Consider the following 11043-nt stretch of genomic DNA (forward strand, 5'->3'; position numbering starts at 1 on the left):
AGTAGGTACTGGGAGATGAAGAAGCTTGCACAGGATAGAATAGGATGGAGAGCTGCATCTGGACTGATGACCACAACAGCAATAACAAGACAGGGATGTAGTCTCTCACCCCTGCTGTTCAACAAATATATAGATTTATATGAATGCGTGGTGTCTATTGTTTTGGACATGCATTCATATAATTGATTCGGCTCGTTGGGCAATGAATGCACCACGTTCAGAGCAGATCACATACGTTCGACCTTAGAGGTCATGGACGGGGACTGCAGATAGGAGGGCGCTAGATGGGAATGTGAATCCGCCGAGAGGAGTGGCGATATCGTCCGCGCAACTGCGATAAACACTGCCTCTGGGTGGTGCAGTTGTTAACGCACCTGCCTAGTAAGTAGGAGATGCCGGGTTTGAATCACGGTCCGGCACTCATTTCAGTCGCCGCTATTGGTTTCACATAAAGACCCGATGTAGCTGATATCAATAGTTTCCTCCGTTTCCTTTCTACCCCGTCCATCTTCAATTTACATAACATATATAGAAGATGCTATGACGGAAAGAAAAGGAAGTTGCAGGGCTCTGATTATTATTTAGGATGAAAGGATGTCAATGATAAGATTCGCTGATGTCGCTGCCAAACTCAGTAAGAGTGAAGATGAATTACAGAACATTTTGAAGGGAATGAAAAGTCTATTGAGCGCTAAATATGGGCTGAGAATAAAATGAATGGAGACGAAAGTAATGAGAAGTAGCAGAAATGAGATTAGCGATGAATTTAATCTCAGAACTGGTGATTACGAAGGACGAAAAGGTGCAGTTCTGCTATCCTGGTTGCAAAGTTACGCATGACGGAGTAAAAAAAATGGTTCAAATGGCTCTGAGCACTATTGGACTCAACTGCTGTGGTCATTAGTCCCCTAGTCTTAGAACTACTTAAACCTAACTAACCTAAGGACATCACTTACATCCATGCCCGAGGCAGGATTCGAACCTGCGACCGTAGCAGTCGCACGGTTCCGGACTGCGCGCCTAGAACCGTGAGACCACCGCGGCCGGCGACGGAGTAAGCAAGGAGGATATAAGAAACATAATATTACAGGCAAACAACGCAATTCTCGTAAAAAGGAGTTCACTTGTGTCAAACATAGGACATAGTGGAGGAAGATATTTCTTACATTGCATATTTGGGTCACAGCATTTTACGGAAGTAAATCATGAACTGTGGGGAACTCGGAAAAGAAGAGATTCAAAACGTTTCAGATATAGTTTAGTGATACAGAAGAATGTTGAAAATTAGGTGAACTGAGAAGGTAAGGATGAGGAGCTTCTCCGCAAAACGGCGAGAGGAGGAGCGTGTTGAAACCCTGACAAGAAGAAGGGACAATATCATATGACATATATTAGAACATTAAGGACTAACGTACATAATAGAGAGAGCTATAGGGGGTAAACCTTGCAGGGCAGTTAGACGTTGAAATATATCCATCATAACTGAGAAAGTTGGGTGCAATTGCTACTCTGAGCTGAAGAAAAGAACTCGTGTCGGGCGGCGACAAGTCAGTCAAAAGAATGATCACGAAAAAAAATCGGGTCATATGACCGGCTCAGTCTGAGCAAGTCATTTTGTGTAACAAGACTGCATTACGTGAAACACAAATTCCCCATTAGAGTCATCACATCCTCTCAACTAAAAATAAACCTTTGAGTAACGTCATTGGCATTAAGACACGCATACATAAACGAGCGTATATTACCGCAGCGCAGTCGTGCACGGTGGTATATTGGTGAAGCGCGTGGCTAGAAACTGAACACGGATTTTTCAGTCTGCGTTTTAACTTAGTTTTGACTTCCCAAAGACGTGAGGATCGACAGGAATGACACATGGTTCCCAATCCAGGTTGAACTGTAGGTCCAGTTTCCCCAGTCGGGAAGTGGGTAGGTTAGCGACATGCAGCTCGCTGAAGTGGCGACAATTGGAAGACTTGCACTAGACCATTGACTCACACGAAATTATTATTATTGTACAACACAGAACACTTCTTTATAATCCCATGAACTGTAACAGGATAGTCCTATTAAGTGACTACTGTTGCGAATCCAATGAAATGTCGTGGGAAAAGGGAAACATATAAATGAGTGTTGTACTGCTTATACTTAACATGGGTGGACTGAGTTATTTTGATAGATCGAGATGCTCACAAAGTTCCGATATTATCAAAAACAGTAGATGATAAGGTAGAGGAATAGACTACGAAAGGAAAAATTTTGTTCATACTAATTCCAGTTATTTAATTGCTCATGATTACACTAAATGAATTAAACAATTTACACAGAACTCACATATGAATAAGATAATAGATGATCATCATCCCCTATCATTGTGAAGTCTCTGAGAAGACAAACTGTACTCTCGTGTGTGGCACTGCAGGAAAGACAAGTGAGGCAAAAGAAATTAAAAGGCATCACTTCTGATGAAAGGCCGTGAGTATTGAGGTAGTACGAAAAAAAGAATACGTAGATCGTCAATGTACATCAAACTGATGATTACTCATTCATGCAATAGGAACCAATACCACCCACTTGCCATTTGAGTAAGCAGTCATTAGAAAATAAACGTATGGTCACCATTAACTAATCTGTATCCATTCGCACTAAAGATGAATAATTTAGTGAGAGTATGGAAGTTAATTTGAATAAAATACGGGTCTTGAGACAGTTGCCTCAGACTCAATAATGCATAACCGATTGAAATAACTTAACCCGCAAAGCTTCACTTACCTATCAAAGAGTCAGTGCCACATTTGAAATTAGCGTCGTCAGCTATCAAAAGCTGATCTCCTCTGATGCCAACACCTGAAGAGTAATGCGTCTGCTTTCCTTCGAACCCAACACTAAAATAATCTTTTTACTTCGTCTCTGAGCTCTCCTTAAGCTAATCGAGAGAAAAAACGCACACTTATGTCTTTAGCCAATCAAGTTCTTGCAATTATGATCCACCAAAGAGAGAGACCATCGCTCGAGTTCCCTTCTATAAAACTTTTTGGAGAGTTGCCAATGGGAGTACACGAGATTGTCTTCGCACGTCCCCTTCCTAACAAAGTCTGAAAACATCCCAAAGGAATTTTCGGCGCCAGAGAACAGAAAGAGAGGAAGAGTGACACGTAGTGCTTGTTCGTTCAGCAGCTGATATGTTGCCAGCTCGGCACGTAATGCAGGTCCTCGGAAAATTTCACATTGTGGAACTTGCCTCTGTACTATAAGGGCATGTTCACCTCACTCGACTACTTAGAATGTGAGTGCATTAGTGAGTCTAAAGTGAAGAGCAATGAGCCACTCCGTCGCGACGCCCGACGAGTATGCGCTGTTTGACAAGAAGAGGAGGGTGTCACAAGTTTGCGTCTCGATTTTCTGTCGTCAGTCAGACAGGCCCCTGAAGATGCATTTATCTTCCAAGCCAGTTCACACCACCGACACTGAGGACGAAACAAGCCTCCTATTGAGAAAGAAAGAAAGCCCTTTGGCAACACCTGGGCCAGTGTGACCGGCCCGTCTTTTCTCAGACAGCTCGTGTGAGCGTGGGTTGGTATCCCACCGCTGTCCGGTGCGTCATCAGACATGTCTTTGGCCTGGAATCTTGTTGATTTGAGTACAGCTACCTTCAGTAACGAGCCCCGCTTCGAACTGAGTCTCGATGACGAGCGAAGACGTTCCTCGAGATGCCATGGGCAGCGATAGGACACCAAGCCTACAGTCGTCCGTCATACGGCCCCGATGGTCTGGGATGACGTTTCTTTTCATAGCAGGGTCCCATTGGTTGTCATCCGCGGCACCCTTACAGCACAACGGTACGTTGACTATATTCTACGCCCAGTTTTGTCGCCCTTCAAAGTAAGTAGTCCAGGCCTTAAATTTCACAAGATAACGTTCGCCCGTATACGACGAGAGCTTCTACAGCTAGTCTTCGTGCTTGCCAAACCCTACCTTGGCCATCAAGGTCGGCGGATCTCTCCCCTATTGAGAATATTTGGAACATTATGTACATGGCCTTCCAATTAGCTCGGGATTTTGACGACGTAACGCGCCAATTGGACAAAATTTGGCTAGCGTACCTCGGAGGACATCCAACAACTCGATCAAACAATGTCAAGCCGAATAACTGCCTGTCTGAGGGTCAAAGACGGACGAACGTGTTGTTGACTTGCGCATTTTTCTTTCGAACAAATCATCTATTTTTTTTTTTTTATAAATTGAAATAACCTGTTCGTTTATACACGAAAATCACATCTAACTTCTTCAGTCCCAATCGGATAAGTCCTTCGTCGTGCGTTGTTCTTTTTTTAGTATACATCATGACGGTTACAATGCCCGTGTTTAACAGCGTCTCTATTTCCACGTTGAACATCGTTCAGACATGACCGCATGTCTGAAGAAACAGACACTGTTCTGACGCTTACAGCGGTGATAAATATTACAAACGTAACTTCCCAAACACGTTTATTTATTGAAACTTATGATACTAGCTAACACTGACGTGGCAAAAGGTGTGGAAAAAATTGTAATTACATCCTACAAAATACGCCCATGATTTACAATGCGACAAGAACATGATATGCTGCCGACCCAAAAATGCATGACAATAGGCCGCCTCATAAAACTCACCAGGTTCAGAAGCCACAGAATATTACACATAGTTATCGAAACGTGTACAGGTAAACAATAATCAATAAGGAAAACACTCTAAAACTAGAAGTTGGCAACACAACACACAAAAACTCACGTACCTGCATCCAGGAGGACGTAAATTAACGCCAGTGGTGCGATATTTTGTCGTAGCTCACGTCAAGAAATTTACAGCCTGCAAGCCAGCCTGACATCAGGCCAGTAACATCAATGATAGACGTAGGAACATAAGGAAACGTGTTAGCACACGACACTACCGCATACGAGTGTAAATCATACAAAAATGCTGTAAAAAGCACACTTCAGTATCTTCTGTAACGAACTGTTTTCTATTACACAGAAAGCAAAACAAATCTGTGAACACGAGGGCGTGCTGAAAAGTAATGCCTCCGAATTTGTTTGTGGAAACTCTTGAAGCAAAATTTAAGCTAAACAAATGCTATTAATATTCTACATCTTTATTCTATAATTCTACATATTTGCAGCCCTATGCCGCTAGAGGGCTCCGGACTGTAGCGTGTAACATGCCGGTGTGTGACATACAGGGTACGTTCCGAAAGTAATGCAATTGAATTTCCCGCGCCGCTCCTAGTAGTCGGAGTGGGAGCGGGCCACATGGAGTAGGTGGGGGGGGGGGGGGGGGGGGACGCTAAGCTTTGCCGCGAAACCGGTTTCAGTGCTCTCCGAGCTGTGGAAGCGGCAGGACGTCTGTTATTGTAAACCTCTGCGCGCCGACCGTGTCACGGAAAAAATGGAATCGACGATCGAGCAACGTTACGCGATTAAGTTTTGTGCTAAACTGAACAAATCTTTTGAGGAGACTAACAAAATGATTCGTGAGGTTTACGGGGACTCTCCTCTGTCCTACTCACAAGTTTCGAGGTGGTTAAAGGCCTTTAAGGAAGGCCGGGAAGAGGTTCACGACGAACAACGCTCTGGGCGGCCGTCAACCAGCAAAACCGACAACAATGTGGCTCGTGTGCGACAACTGTTGGACTCTGACCGTCGATTGAGTATCAGGATGGTTGCCAATGAACTGAACTTGTCGTCTACTGTTGTTTTTCGCTTTGTTACTGAAGATTTAGCGATGAGGAAAGTGTGCGCCAAGCTCGTGCCCAAGGTGTTGTCAGACGACGAAAAGACCAACCGAGCGGAAATTTCAAGTGAACTTTTGCAACGTGTTGAAATTGAACCTGATTATTTGGACAACGTCATCACTGGTGATGAAACCTGGGTTTTTGAATACGACCCAGAAACAAAACGCCAAAGCTCTGAGTGGCACACTGATCAGTCCCCCAAGCCCAAAAAGGCAAGAATGAGCAAATCAAAAGTGAAAACAATGCTCATTGTCTTTTTCGACAGCAAAGGAGTGGTCCATAAGGAGTTTGTTCTTCAAGGACAGACAGTTAACGCTGCCTACTACGTGGATGTGCTGGAAAGACTCCGCAAAAGGGTCGTCAGGACGAGAAAGGACATCTCCGCTACCTGGCAACTCCATCACGACAACGCGCCTTGCCACAACGCGCTACGAGTCCGCGAGTTCCTGGCCAAACTCCAGGTGCCAACGCTGCCCCACCCCCCCTATAGTCCTGACCTCGCCCCAGCTGACTTCTTTTTGTTTCCTAGAATTAAGTCAGCCCTGAAAGGAACCCGTTTTTCGTCGATAGACGAGATCCAATCCGCCGTGACGAAGACCTTGCGAGAGGTCCCAGAAGACGCCTTCCAGGGCGCGTACCGGTCATGGCAGAGTCGCTGGAAAAAATGTGTAGAGGCCCAAGGACAGTACTTTGAAGAATTTTAAGTGTTTATGCAAATCTGTTCAATAAATTACTTTTAAAAAAAATTGCATTACTTTCGGAACGCACCCTGTAATTACACTATGTGACCAAAAGTATCCAGACACCGGGCTGAAAATGACTTAGTTCGTGGCGCCCTCCATTGGTAATGCTGGAAATCAATATGGTGTTGGCCCACCCTCAGCCTTGATGACAGCTTCCACTATCGCAGGGATACGTTCAGTCAGGTGTTGGAATGTTTCTTGGGGAATGGCAGCTTATTCTTCACGAAGTGCTGCACTGAGTAGAGGGTCGACGACGGTCTGCGAGGCCTGGCACGAAGCCGGCGTTCCAAAACATCCCAAAAGTGTTCTGTAGGATTCAGGAGAGGACTCTGTGCAGGCCAGTCCATTATATGGATGTTATGGTCGTGCAACCATTCCGCCACAGGCCATGCATTATGAACAGGTGCTCGATCTTGTTGAAAGATGCAATCGCCATCCCCGAATTTCTCTTCAACATTGGGAAGCAAGAAGGTGCTTAAAACATCAATATAGGCCTATGCTGTGATAGTGGCATGCAAAACAAGAAGGGGTGCAAGCCCCCTCCATGAAGAACACGACCACACCATAACACCACCGCCTCCGAATTTTACTATTGGCACTACACACGCTGGCAGATGACGCTCACCGGACATTCGCCATATCCACACCCTGCCATGGAATCGCCACATTGTGTAGCGTGATTCGTCACTCCACACAACGTTTTTCCACAGTTCAATCGTCCAATGTTTACGCTTCTTACACCATTCGACACGTCGTTGGCATTTGCTGGCGTGATGTGTGGCTTATGAGCAGCCGCTCGACCATGAATTCCAAGTTATCTCACCTCCTGCCTAACTATTAGAGTAGTTGCAGTGGATCCCGATGCAGTATGGTATTCCTGTGAGACGGTCTGAATAGATGTCTGTCGATTACACATTACGACCCTCTTCAAATGTCGACAGTCTCTGTCAGTCAACAGACAAGGTCGGCATTTACGTATTTATGCTGTACGTGAGTGTTCACGTTCCCATTTCACTATCACATCGGAAACAGTGGACCTAGGAATGTGGAAATCTCGGGTACAGACGATGAGACAAGTGACACCCAACCACCTGACCACGTTCGAAGTCCGTGAATTCCGCGGAGCGCCTCATTCTGCTCTGTCACGATGTCTAATGACTGCCGAGGATTCTGATAAGGAGTACCTGGCAGTAGGTGGCAACACAAGCACCTAACATCGAAAACGTATGTTTTTGGGGGTGTCCGGATACTTTTGGTCGCAAAGTGTATATCGGCGCGCTAGAATCAGCCTGCTATAATCGAAATTCGAATTCGAAGACTCAACATCTGGAACATCCTCTCCTTCAGCATGACAGTGCGAGACCGCACGCGAGCGCTGCGATATTTGCAACAATCCGACGCCCTGTGTCCACTGTCTTCGATCATCCTCCATACAGCCTCTAGTAGGTTCCATGCGATTTTCATCTGGGAAAGGTGAATTGTGGAAGGAGAACATTGAGGTTCCATACAAGGGAAATGTACTTGAGTGCAATATTATAGAAATGGAAGAGCATGTAGATGAAGATGCAATGGGAGATACGATACTTCATGAAGAATTTAACAGAGCTCTGAAAGACTTGAGTCGAACAAGGCCTCGGGAGTAGACAACATTCCGTTAGAACTACTGATAGCCTTGGGAGAGCCAGTCATGACAAAATTCCTCCAGCTGATGAGCAAGTTGTATAAGAAAAGCGAAAAACCCTCAGATTTCAAGAAGAATATAATAATTCCAATTCAACAAGTCAAGGTTGCAAAATACTAACACGAATTCTTAACAGAACAATGGAAAAGTGGAAGACGCCACCTTGGGGAAGATCAGTTTGGATTCCGGAGAAATGTAGGAAAACGCGAGGCACTACTGACGCTATGACTTCTCAGAGAAGATAGGTTAAGGAATGAGCTTACTTCTCTGTTTTTTCCTGTTTTTTCGTAGGTGCATGGTGCTCTATTTCAGTCTGTGTCACATGCTCTGTTCCATGGAACTTACTGCTCACTTTTTGCCAGAAATTCCTCGCTCTTTCGGCGCCCTCCTTCTCGATGTTTCTCACGTAGATGGCACTTGACGGTGTCATTACAGTTTTCATTGCTTTCTGCTGCTATGAGATGCCTACCCATAATCCGTTCTTAAAATCTGCCTTGTAAGGAGAGTTTGGTAAGTGTGACATTCCTTTCTGTTCCCTGTGCATTTTTACCCCTATATTTACATGAAACACACACTGTTGCTTGTTTGATTTTATTACTGTCTTTTCTGATCTGGCCTTCTTTCCCACAATGTCCACAAATTACTACTTGTACGTCACAATGTCTTGCCAAATGACCAACGTCTTGGCATTGAACGCACCGCCTCACTACCAGATAGTCTTTCACTGAAACCATTTTTTGTCGCTTTATGAGAGCTGTTCTGACCTCAGAGCTCACTTCAATAACTTGATGGACCACTTTTCCTCCCTTTGGTTCTGTTCCGAGTCGTACTGTAGAGCCACTTTCGAAACTTTCCTTAATCAGTTAATCTTCAAGGTTTTGCATGAGTATTGTCTTTTAGTGCCTTTGCATCTGTGTAATCTGGGATGTCGCACAGTATCATTAAAGGTCTCTTTTCTTAGGATGCTCACAAATTAATATCTCATTATCTTTTCCGTGTTACTCTGTGGAGCAGTTTCCACGATGTCTACATTATTAGTTTGCTTGGCATTCCTTACAATTTTCTCTTTGGTGGGGCTTATTACGGTCGTTAGTTTTTTTTATTACTTTTTCCTCTTCATTATTCTTGACTTCATGAACAATGTACTTTTGTTGCAATGTTTGTGCTGCCGCCATTTTATTTGCAGGAGCGATTTTCGTTGCATCTCTACTAGATGGCGTCGTTAGCACTGCACTTGCATACGTTTTCTGTGTTGTTTTTTTGTGAATTTTCTCTTTAGCTTTCGTTTTCGTTTTGTAATTGTTCCAACCTGCCAATTAATAATGCCTGCCCTAACGCGCATTGCGATATTTTCTACTTTAATTTCACTTTCAATTCGCTTGCTCTTGTCTGTTTCATCTTTTGCCCAGAAAATTCATACTCAATAAATGTCACCAAGTCTTCGTGTAGCTGTTGTGTATTCACTGCTTCTCTAATTGTTGCAATTTTCCCTTCGGCATTATCATTTGAGTTAGCTGTGTCTGCCACCGCCGTTCACTTCCGGATAGCCATTTTGACTGCAGCTGTCTGTCCGCTTGCTTGGAACACGGTACAGTGCAGTGCACGGCCTCTCCACGTTAAGATGCGCCCCTAACTTACGTCGCTTTCCGCTGAGTCGCCAGATGCAGCGCCGTACGCGTCGCGTGTAGCTGGCTGGCCTCACCTCGCACCGGTCGCGGCTCGTCGGGACAGCAGAGCAGCTGGCAGCGGGCGCCTGATAGATATCGGACGCTGGGTCTGGAGCCAAGTCGACGCTCTAAATCAACTCAAAGGTGTTCCATGGGGCACAGGTTGGGGCTCTGAGCAGGACAGTCCATCTCAGGATTGTTATTAGCCACAAAACTTTGCCTCAGAGATGCTGCTTATGACAGGGTGCCTCGTCATGCTGATACAATCATCATCTCCAAGCTGTTCATCTATTGCACACAGCACATAATGCTGTAAAATGGGTCCATATACTTCTGCATCAATCGTTATCGTAGGCGCAATAAGGGGACCAGACCTGAACCACAAAAAAACACCCCCATATCGTAAAACCACCTCCTCCGTAGATAAGGGGAGGTTACTATCTTTTTGTTCAAAAAATCGATTTTTTAAATTGCATTTTTGGATCCATGAAAGTCTTTAGAATCCACCCCTGAAACGATTTTTCCGAATACGGAACGGAAATGTTTGTTATTCGCACCTTCCTGAAATAGGCCTTTTTCACGCAACAGTTTTTTTTTTCTTTCAGAGGACGAGTTGTTGTATAGGTGCTTGGGAGGAAACACACAAAATGCAAATGAAAGATTGAACGCATGTGTTTGGAAGTTAGCCCCCAAGCATTTGCATTCTGGTGCGAAGATTGTGGACATTGCGACTTTCCTGGTAGTGAGCAGCTTCAACGAAGGGTATTCAGCAATTCTGAAGACCATGACATGGACGTCATCCTGGGACTCTATTCGGCGCGTTTCGCCAAGCATTAGGATGACCACCGGATTCAAGCGGCCGAGAACCTCTTGTCACCGGCCGTAGGAGCGGCTCTGGAGCAGCGCAGTATGGCCCAGATCGAGCAGAACATCCTCTATGAGGAAGAGGAAGGACTAGTTTATGGACCCGGAATAGCAGATTGGACGTAAGTTGCATAATGTTGCATTTATATGTAGTCAAAACTTCAAACGCGTTTTTCTCGAAAAGATGGTTTTTTTTATCGCGCGGTATGGTAACTTCAAATCTACTGAACCGATTGGCACGATTCTTTGTTTCCGACGAAACTAACTAAATTGTCTAGGACTTGTACCACTTTTACTCCGATCCATCAACTATAAATATT

The sequence above is a fragment of the Schistocerca gregaria genome, chromosome 4, assembly GCF_023897955.1.
Source record: "Schistocerca gregaria isolate iqSchGreg1 chromosome 4, iqSchGreg1.2, whole genome shotgun sequence".
NCBI lineage: Eukaryota > Metazoa > Arthropoda > Insecta > Orthoptera > Acrididae > Schistocerca > Schistocerca gregaria.